General features: G+C 45.0%; 1 protein-coding gene across 1 annotated transcript in view; it reads left to right on the forward strand.

Moving 5' to 3' along the window:
• Piwil2 (piwi like RNA-mediated gene silencing 2) overlaps positions 1–14562 on the forward strand; it is a 62674-nt gene that overhangs the window by 41516 nt on the left and 6596 nt on the right.

Consider the following 14562-nt stretch of genomic DNA (forward strand, 5'->3'; position numbering starts at 1 on the left):
AGAACAGCTACAGAACCCAACTCAGCACCTCGGTGTGATAAATTAAAATCTGCCTGGTTAGCTGGATGGTGGTGGCGCATGCCTTTAATCCCAGCATTTGGGAGGCAAAGGCAGGAAGATCTCTGAATTCTGGTCTACAGAGTGAGTTCTAGGACAGGCTCCAAAGCTAAACAGAGAAACCTTGTCTCAAAGTAAAGATCTGCCTGGTTGACCATGGGGCCTGCAGACATAATTCCCATGCCCTTGCTAGATGAGTTGGCAGTAAATGTCAGAGTTAAAACTTAGTAATTTCCTCGACTATTTGTGACTATCATTAGCTGCTGATTCTTCATTTTGGTTTAGAACAAAAGCATCACTGTAAATCACGTCTCATAATTTCAGTGCTCCCCACGGGGAATCGCTGTCATGAAGCTGATATGAGGGCTAAAAGAGTGAGCAAGCAAGGTTCTGAGTTTCCTGCTGGCAGGGACATCAAAGGCGGCAGTCGGGCCAATGGTGTGTTGGCATAGGGTAGACCACAGGGAACTTCGGATTGTATGTGACTGAAGTCATTCTCTGCACCTCCATCTTGTTCTTTATGGAATTAAGATCCGTGCAGTGTCCTGCATGTGTTAGACAATAGGACTGCTGTGTCTAAAAGATCCAAATGATGTGGGAATTCATCAACAAGCTCTGTTATTTCTTTTCTTGCTACTGTTTCCTTGAAAACTCTGTCTTCTGGACCTGACTCCGAGATGACTTCTGGGACACTTTCTATTTTCTCCTCACTGTTCCCTCCCGTAGCTAAAATGTTGGTTTGTGTTCTTCTCCCAAAGTTCTCCATCATATACCGTCTGCTGGTTGTCACATCTTGTTAACTTGAATTTGTTATTCTGTCATTACCTATCCTCTGCTTTGGTGATGTGTGGGAGCAGACTCAGGCAGGGCCTTGCACATGCTAAGGAAATGCTTTACTTTTGAGCTGTAGTCCCAGACCTCTCACTGGGTTTTGTTTTGTTGTTTTGGTTTGCTTTTTGTCTGTGTAGCCTTGGCTGTCCTGGAACTCCATTTCCAGACCACACTGGTCTTAAACTCCTAGAAACCCACCTGCCTCTGCATCACAGATGCCACCATACCCAGCTTGGGAGTGCCCTTTTTCGCTCCACTCATTCCATGGTTTCCTCTCGCTTACCTTTTCTGGTTTTCTAGATGGAAGTCTCCAACTTTTTGTGTGTGTCTATTCTATTTTTTATATATTTTTATTTATTTATTTTTTTTTTTGGTTTTTCGAGACAGGGTTTCCCTGTAGTTTCTAGAGCCTGTCCTGGACGCTCTTTTCTAGCAAATGTTAATTTCAGAAATGTCATTGTTGATAAAAGAATCTAGGGCCAAACAGTGAAGTTTACCTAAGCTGACCCGATTCAGAAGGCCTACCAGTTGGAAGTTTGGGTGGATCCCCAAATCTCACTCAGGGTTGATAGTTTGCTTAAGGGATCCAGAACTCACTAAAAGCTGCTGTATTTGTGTTTCGGGTTGTTTTAGGAAAAGAATAGAGATGTAGGTCAGCTAGGAGAAGAAATGCTCCATCCAAGTCAGGAAGGACTTTATAGGGAATGTCAGTATTTCTCTCCCTTTGAAGGCAGAACACTTGGGTTCCCAGCACCAGGATATGATAAGGCATGCGGAGAGCTGCCAACCGTGACCTGAGTCTTGGATCCAGAAGTTCACTGGGATGCTTACATGGGTGTGGTGGGCTGATAAGTTGCCCTTTTGACTGATTGCACTCTATAATGTCTTTAGTCTGGCATGTATGCAGCCTGTGATGCCTCTGTTCACATAGCTTTATAGCTAATGATTGGGCAGACTTGGCTATGAGGCTTGCACTGGCTTTGTGTTCACTGTGTGGCCCAGGCTATAGTCTCTGTCTGTGATTACTCTGCTTTAGCTGCTTAAGTCCTGGGATGACAAGTGTATACCACCAAACCCAGCTTCAGGGGTTTCTTCAGATGTTGTGAGCCTCTTCTCTCCATTCTGTGGTGACGGCTGATTGTCAGTCACCAGAGGGCCAAGGCTGCAGGTGGGCACAGGAAAGCACTAGAGTAAGTTAATCATAGTCCCTTTGAATGGATTATAAATCACATTTGAGTATCTGAATTCCTCGCATTTTATCTGCTGATCCAAGATAGTGATGTTCTCCAGTTTGTGAGTGCCTGTACCCAGGTACCTTTGAAGGGAAGTCCCTCCAGAGCCCACATGATCTGCTCGTTTATTGTGAGCACTGTGCTTGGCTTTGGTTTGAAAAAGGAACACACGGAGGCCCATTCTCCTTATTTGTTGTTGTTTGCTTTTAGAGCTGAGGTCTGATATTGTAGCTTAGACTATTCTGGAAGTCACTGTTAATCTGGGCTCGAATTACAGATGCGAGTCATGATGTCCCATCTGCTTCAGTTTAATTAAAGAGCTAATTAAAGAAGAAAAATAAGGAAGTGGAGATGAAAACTAAACAACCGAAAGCAGAGAAATGAGGGCAGCTTCGGGTGCCTCCCCGAGGACATGCTGCTAAGAGGTTGTAGAGTTGCTCGGCCTTAGAGAGAGTATCCAAGGGCCAAAATTAGAGCTAAGTCCCCCATCCCAGCCCCCATCATGCTTGTCCTGAGTGTATACATTTCCTACTCTTTGGGATGTGAATCCTAAATATTACCAAGCTTAAAGCAAAAAAAAAATGGAGACAAATGAACTCTGACTTATTTTATCACTGTATGTGGATGCGTCTGCTGTGACTGCTGCCTTAGCAGAAATGAGTACTAAAGTCCTCGGTAGGAAGTGACACCATCCCAGAGAGCAGCCAACCAGTGTGTGGGGAGAGAAAATGAGAAGAAACTGAGTATCTTATAGAAGATTCCCGTAATCCATCAGATATCCTGCATGTCGTGACACACTTCCGTTATCCAAGCTTCTCCAGAGGCTGAGACTGGAGGACTGCCCTCGTCTCAATAAACAGATGAGGGCCAGTACGTGTCTGAGTGGGTAAAGGTGCTTGCCCACAAGCCTGGAGATCTGCCTGAGTTTGATCCCTGGGCCTACATGGTAGAAGAGAACCTATCCTACAACTTCTTTCACACGCGCACACACACACGCACACAATTTGTAACATGCATCCCCCCACAATAAATCAATATTAAAAAGAATCTAATGAATGAATAAGTAAAAACAACTTATATTTTAAAAAAGCACTAAGAATTTGAACAATGCACTGAAAACTATGGAAACTGCAGTAATTGAGATTGCACACCCTGTAGGTAGGTGTGCTAGTGTCTTAAGGATGCTGTAAAAAGCACCGTGGGTGAAGGGCTTGAAGAATGACGTGTATTTCTGCCTAGCTCTTGAGGCAAGAGCTTTGAGGTGAAGCTGACAGTGGGGTTGATTTATTCTGGTGTCTTCCTTTGTCCTGTAAATGGATTTTCACACATTCTTACCTCTGTGTCTGTGTTATTGTCTAAAAAACTGTCACATTCTGAGAGTGCAGGGTAGCGAGCGTGTCAACTTAGAAAGTTCCTGGGGGTGGACAGGGATGTTACCATCGGAAACAGTGGGTAACTGGTTAAAGACAGCTGAAGAAAGGTCACAGAGAGGCAAGAGCTAGAAAAACAGGGAAACCAACAGATACGTATTTCTATGTGTAGTTTTGTTTAAAGACAGGGTTTCTCTGTGCAGTTCTGGCTGTGCTGGACCTTGCTCTGTAGACCAGGCTGACCTTGAATTTAGAGATCTGCCTGCTTCCACCACCTGCTTCCACCTCCTGAGTGCTGGGATGAAAGGCGTGTGCCACCACCACCTAGCTTATATTTTGTATTTAACTCCATACTGTCTCCCCTGCTCCATTGTGTATGTTAAAATAGTGTGTTTTAAGATACACAAGGCAGCAAACAAACATAAGGACCACAGCAGTATCTGAAAAGAGCAGAGAAAAATGTCCTATGACAGAGAGGATGCCAGATTGTCGATTCAGAGTCCAGCAAGCAGGCAGGTGCAGTTGTGCACCTGTAATTTCAGCACAGGAGGCAGGTGCAGGGCAGTCCTGAGTTCAAGGCTAGCCTGTACTGCCTGGTACTCTCTCTCTCTCTCTCTCTCTCTCTCTCTCTCTCTCTCTCTCTCTTTCTCTCTCTCTCTCTCACACACACACACACACACACACACAGAGAGAGAGAGAGAGAGAGAGAGAATTAAAGGTAACTTGTTAGTAGAAACAGTGCAGCTATAAGATACAAAGTGATGACTTCAAAGTGCTGAAAGACAGTGACCACCGGCACTGGATGTAATGTGCACCGGAAGTGACTTCCAGGAATGAAGGTGAAAGACACGCAGGGAAGTGAGAAGTGGAGGTGCCGTCCTCATCAGATAACACTGAAGTAAACTGCAAAGATAACGTTTTCGCAGGAAAAAGACAGAAATAGTTAAAGGAATAAGCAACAGTAAAAGTAATGGACGCAATGGTAAATTTCAGTGACTACATCTGCAGTCACACAGGTCAGATTGGATATGTATGTGTGGGGAGTCTACTCTGGAGTCTGACAGCAGCAGCGTATCAGCTCATCACTAGGAAGAAGTAAACAATGTTCCAATGTTAAATCTTTGAATTAAGAGGAAAACTACAAGACATTTTATGTTACATTTTATTATAAAGATGTATGTTGAGCTAGGCATGCCCATAATCCCAAGACTGAGAGTGCTGAGGCAAAGCTGGGTTAGTGTGGGTCCTGACTCACTGGTTGCTAATCTGTGACTGTGGGTGTAGGGTACGGAAAGCAGGGTCTCTCTCTAACTCGGGTTGATCTCAAACTCCCCACATCCCATGCTGGCCATGAATTGTAATCCTCTTGTCTCATTCAAAAGTTCTGCTATGCCCCAGCGCATTTAGCTATGCCTGCTATTCTGAGAGGGACAATTGGATGCAGACACAGCCAGAACACCGTGTGGAGTGCAGGGACAGATGGTCACACCCTCAGTCCCACCGAGGGGACTGCTGCAGACAGATGCAGAGCTTCCAGTGCTGTAGCTGCAGCCACTGGAAGCGTGAGGAGTCCCAAACGAGCTCTTCTCTAGGGCCTTCAGAGGAAGCGTGGCTCTACTGACACTTTAAAAAACTTTTTTTTTTTTGAGACAGGGTTTCCCTGTAGTTTCTAGAGCCTGTCCTGGAACTAGCTCTTGTAGACCAGGCTGGCCTCGAACTCAGAGATCCACCTGCCTCTGCCTCCTGAGTGCTGGGATTAAAGGCATGCGCCACCACTGCCCGGCCTTAAAAATCTTTTTAAATGGGATCTCTTTTAAAGATTTTTTTTCCTGGGCCAGGCTGTGGTGGTGCCTTTAATCCCCCAGCACTCGGAAGACAGAGACAGGTGGGGAACTCACAGGGGTGAGCTTGAGTTCAGGCTCCAAAGCTACAGAGAAACCCTGGAAAATATAAATATAAATATATATTTGGGAGTTTCAGCTAGACATAGTGGCACACATTCTTTAATCCTAGCCCTTAGGAGGCAGGGATAAGCAGATCTCAGAGTTAGAAGTCAGCCAGGTCTACAGAGTGAGATCTAGGACAACCAGGGCTTTTTAAACGTATCTTAAAATCTATCTTAAAACAACGGCAACAACAAAAGAGGTCTCACGTATTCCAGGCTGGCCTCAAACTCACTGTGTAGCTAAGGATGATGTTGAGTTTCTGATTTCTTTCTTTTTTTTTTTTTTTAAGATTTATTTATTTATTATGTATACAACATTCTGCCTCGATGTATGCCTGCACGCCAGAGGAGGGCACCAGATCTCAGTACAGATGGTTGTGAGCCACCATGTGGTTACTGGGAATTGAACTCAGGAACTCCGGAAGAACAGCCAGTGCTCTTAACCTCTGAGCCATCTCTCCAGCCCCGAGTTTCTGATTTCTTGCCTCTTCCTCCCAAGTTCAGGGATTCTAAGAGTGTCCCACCACACATACTTCATGCAGTGCTGGGGTCAGACGTGGGATTCGTGCATGCTAGGTCAGCACTCTACCCACTGAGCTACCTCTTCCACCCACTACTTACATCTTGATTTCATCCTGCAACGTTCAGAACCGTAAGATAACAAATGTCGGTTGTTGGAGCCACCCAGTGTGTGGTTCTTGGTAAAACAGTCACGAGGAAGCCACTACTTTAGTCTTCGTCTTAGAGGGGAAGCAGCTGGTTTATGTTTCTCGGAAGTGTGATGTCACTAGTTGGAGAGAGTTTTCATGGAGGACTTGGGTAAATTTTTTTTTAATCACATAGAAGTCTCCTGAACTAGCCTTGCATAGTTTAGTAAACCCATGTGGTGGTTATACAGCAATAAGCATGCTTATTGCAAACAAAGGTAGCTTCCTGTCCCTCCGGTTTCTGTCTATTGATGCTTCATACTAGAAGTCCCAACTAATGCAGTAAAGAAGGAAGCTGGAAGTTTATTCCTCTTAAATGTTTTCACTTTTAGTCTTGAATGGCAATGATGTGCGTGGTTTTGTTTGAAGTTCAATTCTATAAGAAAGGAAACTGTTGGGGCTGGAGAGCTATCTCAGTGGTTAAGAGCACTTGTTGCTCTTGCAAAAGACCAGGTTCAGTTCCTAGCACCCACAACCATCTCTCTCCAGTTCTAGGGGATCTGACATCCTCTTCTGAGGGCACCAAGCAGCACTCACATGGTGAACATACATATATGCACATATATATGAACGTATATGCAGATAAGTGTTCATATATATATGAACACTTATATATATAAGTGTTCATATATATATATATATAAATAAATCTAAAAATTGTTTAGTATTAAATTTGATTTCTGCTGTGAGCAACTGACAAGCTGGAATTTTAATCGACTATGGTGTTTAAAGGTGTGGCCTCTAATTCCAGCACTTGGAACGCAGAGGTAGGCAGATCTCTATGAATTAAAGGCTAACCTGGCCTATGTAGTGCATTCCAGGCAAGCCAGAGCAACATAGGGAGACCCTGCCTCAAAAATATAAATTATTGTAAGATCCACATGTGGAAAACTATTAAACTGATGAAGAAATAAAAATAATTCTTTATTAATTGGTAGGCTTGATATCATCAAGTTATCTGTTCTTCCCAGCTATAACACAGAGTCAATGGACTGTCAGCAAGTTCTTTGGTGAACATCAACAAAGTCATTCTCAGATTTATGTGGAAAGTCCAAAGACACAGGCTAGCCACCACATGCCCAAGGATGGTCTGAAGACTGGTGCTCCAGAGCTTAAACACTTGAGCATGAAGCCATGGTGATCAGCACTGTGTGATGCCCATGGGAAGGTAAACAGAGCATTAAGGGAAAAGGACAGCCTGGAAATATACCACACAAGTATAGTTGTATAACCTTTGCTAAAGGAGTGGGTGCAAGTCAGTGGGAAACTGGTGTCTTTCAGCAAATGCTGCTGGAGCAGTTGGCCTTAAACATGCAAAAAGTAGTAAGAAGCCTTTGCACAGCCTTTACTTCACATAGGTTAGCTTGCAGTGCCTCACACACCTATGCTTAAAGTATAAGACCCAGGGACAAGAGAGATGGCTCAGTAGTTAAAAGTTCCACACTGCTCTTGCAGAGGACCCAAGGTCCCAAGTTTGGTTCCCAGCACCTTGATCGGGTGGCTCACAATTACCTGTAACTCCAGGTCCAGGGGAGCTGAATTCTTTGGCCTCTGTAGGCACCTAAAATAATAAACATTGACACATAGATACACACATATAATTGACTAAATGATATGGTTCTTTCTAAAGATGCAAAGCCCAGCCAGCTACTTTTGTATTTTGTATAAGTCATCAGTGGCCCATAGCTGTGATTCCAATACTCATGATACTGAGGCAAGTCCTTCCATAGTTTGAGGCTAGTCTGGGCTACATAGAGAGATCATGCCTCAAAGTAAATAAATAAATAAAATAAATAAATAAATAAATAAATAAATAAATAAAGCAAAATGGCCTGCTGTGGGTGGTTCAGACCTATAATCTGTAATTTAGCACTTGGGAGGCAGAGGCAAGAGGGCTGTGTTGTATGTTGGATGTCTTTCCAGGAGTGGAGGAAGTGCTAGTACACACTGGAATCCTAGTACATGGTGCTACGGTAAAAGGATTTTGCCTTGGCTTTGAGGCCAGCCTTGGCTACATAATATCAGGCCAGCCAAGAAAAGCCCTGTCTCACCGCACTTCCCTCTGAAGAAGACAGAAGACTAGCACTGCCATGAAAGAATGTCAGCACATGTCAAGTAAGCATGTGGAAAGATGTCAGCTGTGCCCCTAGAGCCTTACACAGCAAACCAACAACCTGCTATATAGCCATGGCAATAGCAGAGTCCAGATATCAGGAACAGCAGATGCTGGTGTCCAGAGCCAGCAGAATACTCAGTTTGCTGTTACACAACCAAACATAACCTTACCCCAGAATCCCGGAATCCTGCTCTTCAATATTTTTCCAAACAAGTCGAAAACTTAGGATCCCACAATAAACTACCTGGATGCTTGCTCGCGCTTGCTGAGACCTGAAAGCAGCCAGTGTGCTCTTTGGTGGGAAAATGTATAAATGACTGGGGCGCCCAGACTCAGTGCTAAGAAGACGTAAGAGAGCAGACATAGTGATGCGTGACTGTAATCCCAGCACTCAGACGGTGAGGCAGTGGGACTACTGAGAGTCACAGTCTGCCTGGGTTATTGTGTCAATTCAAGGCCATGTTGGACAAGTCAGTGAGCTTGTGTTTCAGAAAGTAAGTAGACAGCCAGGCACCTAACTCAGTAGCAGAACACGTGCTTAGCACATAGTCCTGGGCTCAGTTTCTTCTAGTGAAGAAGGAAGAAAGGAAGAAAAGGGAGGGGGAGGAGGGAAGAAAGGAAATGTATTAAAACCATAAGCTGGGATTCAGCACTTGAGAGAAGGAAGCAGGCAGATGAGAAGTTGAAAAGCTTGCTCAGCTATGTACAGAATTTGAAACCAGCTTGGGTCACATGAGACCCTGTCACATACACAAAAAACTACTATGTTCAATGCTTATTAGCATAGAAGCATTTCAAATGAAAGGGAACTGCTGAAGTCTGAGTGAGACCAGTGGTTTTTTTTTTATGTTTGCAAATGGCTGTCATACCTGCCTTACAAGTTGGAGAGATATTACAGTCTGCTGCAACAACACACATTAGTCACTCTGCAAAATGCTGTCATAATTTATGTCAGAATTTCTCATGAAAACGTCTTGGGATATGCTGGGGACGAAGCTCGGTGACAGAGTGCTCCCCTGGTTTGATCTCTAGTAGGGAAGAAGTTTCCCACAGAGCCCTTCCCGAGAATCCCCTGCCTGGCATGTCCAGTTCATGGCACTCAACGTCCAACTGCCTGGTCTACACTGCTTTCTGGGCCCTCCAGCCTTAAAAGGCTGAGTATCAGGTTACCTACCACTTGGGTATGAAAATCAAAGCAGGTTTGACACCTGCCTCTGCAGCCTTATAGCTGATGACTAAGCCCCTTAGCCTGACTTGATGTGCTGTTGACTTGAACTTTAACAGTTATGGTCTGAGCTCTGACTGCTGCAAACTGAAATTGCTATGGAGGAGCATCAGCCTGTGGCTGACAAAACGTAGGGGCTTCACTTTCTTTTGTCTTGTGTAGCGAGTCACTATGTTTGTGTAGGTCTCACTGTGGTGCCCCATCTGTCTTTGAACCTTTTCAACTTTTCTTGCCTTAGCTTCTCCAGTATTGGGATTAAAGTGGTATGCTGCCATACCCAGCTTTTGGGTGTTTTTGATGAACATCTAGTCCTAGAAAGCAAAACAGGGATGCTGCTGTGGCCTCTGAGACAATGTTGTCCCTACATTTCAGTTCCAGCTTCCCTTTTTGCACACGGCTGGGAGGAGTTTAGGTTTCAGTGTCAACCATGAGCAAACGATTGCTGTTCAGGGGGTGGGAAATCTACCTGACTCCTGTCTGCCCTTCTTGTGCCCGCCATTGCCAGTAGCTTGTCTGGCCCCTCTTGTGCTGCTGGAGGTGAAACCCAAGGCACTGCATATGCTAGGCAAGCACTCTCCCACTGAGCTACATCCTAGCCAACCCTGGATGGCCTCCTGCCCCAGCCTCCCCCATCCTAGGATTACAGGTGTGCATCACCATTCCCAGTTCTTTTGTGTCTTCGGGGTCCTAAGCTGAAGGGATCTCACGACTGCTCTTCTTCTCTTTCGCCTGTTCTTGTGGCTGTCAGTGGAGAAACCTTACAAATCTCTCCAGCATCATGCTTCGTACAGACACAGCCTAGGCTTACTGTTGCTTGGCTAATGCTCCCCACTCTGGGTGCCTGAATTGTCTGCCACCTGTATCCTGTATGTCCTGAAGCAGTGTTAGATTTTTTTTATTTCCACAGTGGTTTACTTTTTCTTTTATTATTTTTGAGATGGCTTCTCAGGTAGCACAGGCTGACTGCCAAACTCACTATGTAGCTGAGACTGGCCTTGAACTTTTTTTTGATCCTTCTACCCCTGTGTCCAGAATTCTAGGATTACAGGCATGTGTCCCCACACCTGGTTTTTATCTGGTGCTAGAGGCGACACACAGGACTGCATGCATGCTAGATAAGCACTTAGCAGCTGAACGCCTACCAGTACTGCTTTCCTTACTCCTTTATGGTGGTGTTTACAGTGGGCTGGGGACATTTGCTCTATGTGTCTGGGTTCCAGGTCGCATTTGAATTCCATGAGAATTTGGATGGTATCAAAATAATTTTACAGAGCCAAGAGAGGAGTAGAGACAGGAGGACTAAGAGTTCTAGGCCACCTCAGAACTCAGTGAGTTTGAGAGCTGTTGTAATGAGGATCAGGCCACGTCCCCCTGCCCAGCTACCTTAACCCCTAAAGTAACCACACAGAAATTGTATTAATTAAATTGCTGCCTGGCCCATTAGCTCTAGCCTCTAATTGGCTAACTCTCACATCTTGATTCAACCCGTTTCTAATAATATGTATGTCACCACGAGCTCGTGGCTTACCGGGAAAGATTCAGCATGTCTGACTTGGCAGTTTCATGGCAGGCGGCTCTCTCTTCCTGCCATCTTTCTCCCAGCATTCAGTTCTGTCTACTCCGCCCACCTAAGGCTGCCCTATCAAAAGACCAAGGCAGCTTCTTTATTCAACCAATGAAATCAATACAAATACAGAAGGACCTCCTACACCAGAGAGCAGCCTACACTAGATGAGACCCTGTCTCCAAATGGACAAACAAAATGAATTTTGCAGTTTTCTGAGACAATGCAGTGGCACATATCCAATGGAGATTACACATTTGTTTTGTGAATGAGTGGAGCCTTGTGTAAAATAGCTCAGCAACCATGCTACCCACCGACCCTTTCCACTGTGCCCAGTGCCAGGAGCACTGAGAGGGGTAAGCATGGGCCTACACTGGCCATTTAGTGTGCCATGTATCCAGAGCTCTGATGGGCTCTACAGCATACATTTAGAAGTTATCTTTTAGGCTTGTGATTGGCCTTATATAGTGACACTTCCCTCAACTGGTATTTTATAGCTTATGAAGTAAGGACAGACTCAGTGGCCCAGAGAATTTTAATTTTGCTGACTAGGTGTAAGCCCACAGTGGGCAGCTGGCCTTTCAGTTGTGCTGGAAACTTATAAATGGAGACTGCTTGTTCATTTCCTGGCCACCTAGACCCAAGCTTACTCAGGTTTTATGTGGATATAGTCGACCATATTGGGTGCCACTTGTTGTTGGAGGCCACTTGTTTGTTTCTGGCTACTCAGCCTTGAAATAATCACACAGAAACTGTATTAATTAAATCACTGCTTGGCCTATTAGCGTTAGCGTTTTATTAGCTATCTCTTACATCTTAGTTTAACCCGTTTCTATTAATCTATGTATCGCCACGTGGCTGTGGCTTACTGGTAAGGTTCCATCTGGCATCTGTCTCTGTCAGGGCTACATGACTTTTCCTGACTCCATCTTTCTCCTAGCATTCAGTTTATTCCCCCTCCCACCTAGCTCTACTCTGCCCCATCATAGGCCAGTGCAGTTTCTTTATTCATTAACCAGTGAAAGCAACACATATATAGAAGGACTTCCCACACCAAATAATCACACAGAAACTATATTAATTATAACATTGTTTGGCCTATTAGCTCAGGCTTCTTATTAACTAACTCTTACATCTTAACCCATTTCTGTTAATCTATGTATCACTGAGGTTGTGGCCTACTAGTAAAGTTCCAAAGTGTTCCCCTTTGGCAGCTACATGGCATTTCCTTGACTATGCCTACACTCTCTATATATCTCTTCCAGCCTGGCTATATTCTGCCTTGCCATAGGCCAAAGCAACTTTATTCATTAACCAATAAGAGCAACACATATACAAAAGGACATCCCACATCAGAAGCTGACATAGTCTGGTGCCAAGCACTCACTAACAGATTAGCACAGGCTGAATGCTGAGTTGGTGGCAAAAAACACTTGAGGTAAATTAGATTTCCACTTTCCCACCTCACTCCCTTCATTATGTTCTTTCTCTGTGATTCCAAGTGTTTTCTTGACCTGGCTTGGTCTGAACTGTGACAACAAACATTAGTTTGAAACGGGATCTTAGGCTGTGTAACCCAGACTGGACTTAAATTCACAATCCTCAGCATTGTTAGTGCTAGAATTACAGACATTATCACCACATCCAGCCTCTATAGTCAGTCTCTCTCTCTCTCTCTCTCTCTTTCTCTCTCTCTCTGTCTATATATATATATATAGAGAGAGAGAGAGAGAATATGAATATGTTAAATATAAATATATACTGGCATGTGTGGTGTATATGTGTGTCTTCATCACTCTCTAGATTATTTTTGAGACAGAGATGCTAATGGAACCCAGAGCTGCATGGCTGGTGTGTGAGTCTCCAGGATTCTCCTCCTGTCTCTGCTCCCCAAGGCTGCTGCATGTCACTTTTTTTGTTTTTTGAGACAAGGTTTCTCTGTAGCTTTGGAGACCAGGCTGGCCTCGAACTCACAGAGATCCAGCTGCCTCTGCCTCCCGAGTGCTGGGATTAAAGGCGTGTGCCACCACCACCCGGCACATCTGGCTTTTCTTTTTTGGTATTTTTTCAAGACAGGGTTTCTCTGTAGCTTTGGTGCCTGTCCTGGAACTAGCTCTTGTAGACCAGGCTGGCCTTGAACTCAGAGATCCGCCTGCCTCTGCCTCCCGAGTGCTGGGATTAAAGGCGTGCGCCACCACCGCCCGGCTTCACATCTGGCTTTTTATATGGGCCCTGGGATTGTGCTTGTTCAGTAAGTCTTTAACCCACTGAGTCAGTTCCCCAACCAGTGTGTTTACATAAACATGTACAAGTAGCTTCTTCCCCTCCACCTTGAGAACGTGGCAAGGTGATCGTTTTACTTGGGTTTTCAACGGGAAACAGTATTTGAAGCCATAGCGAAGAAGCACTGGGTCAGACTCAGCTGTGCCCCGGGTCCCATGTCTTCTTTCTGTTGCTTGTGTGTAAAGCCACATCTGCACCCGAGTCACCTTCCATCTTACCACAGGGCATCAGCTTCGGAGCGTGGCTGAGCCTTTGGTGTGCTCGGTGGCTAACGTCACAGTTCCTCACTGGGGCAGCGCCTGGAAACACTGTTATGACTGGAGAGACTGCTGCTGGCATTTAGTGGGCAGGGACTTGGAACAACACGAAACCCAGATCTACAGAGCATGGACGGCTCTAACACTCGTTCATCTCCTAATGCTGGCCTTCTGGGGCTGAGACACCCTAGGGCCTGGAGACCTTAAGGTCACTCTGTGTACAAGACTGTCCGATACTGGGAGGGAGGAGGGACTGAGGTCCTGTCACTTTAAAGCTGGTGGGGGGGGATGTGAGGCAGAAAAAACTTAGATCAAGAGGGAGGGGGAGGGTGTGGGGGGGTGAGGGTGAGTGGGGGGAGGGGGAGGGGAAGTGCGGGGGGGGAGGGTGAGGGAAAGGGAGGAGGTGGAAAAAAACAACTTAGATCAAACAGGGATAGGAGCTCCAGTGATTATAAAGATGTTTGTAAATGTTGGAATAGTTGAGGTTTCTCAGAAAAGGGGAACATTGATTAAAAAAAAATTTTTTTTTTTTTGAAAAACAGTCTCATTATATAACCCTGGCTGACCTGGAACTCACTATGTAGGCAACTTGGTCTTGAACTAACAGAGATTCACCTATCGCTGCCCGTGGAGTGCTGGGGTTAAAGGCGTGTACCATCACACATCCAGTTTGAAGCACTGGATGAAAAATAAAAAGCTGTGTGGAAGGAGGAATTTGAGACCAGCTTTTACCTCACATCTCATGCTAAGCTGCAGTTTATTGTGTAGCCCAGGCTGGCCTCAGATTCACAGCCGTCTTCCTGCCATGCACGTTTGAGAGCTAGGATTACAAACACAAGCCACCATGCTCAGTGAGATGATTTTTGGAAAAGGGTTTTTTTCTGAGATAAAGTTTTCTTGTAGAGTCATCCTTACAGAATGTAATGAGTATTTAAGCTTTACACAAGACTTACCTCTTTTTTTTGTTTTTGTTTT

This window comes from Arvicola amphibius, chromosome 13 (assembly GCF_903992535.2).
Source record: "Arvicola amphibius chromosome 13, mArvAmp1.2, whole genome shotgun sequence".
NCBI lineage: Eukaryota > Metazoa > Chordata > Mammalia > Rodentia > Cricetidae > Arvicola > Arvicola amphibius.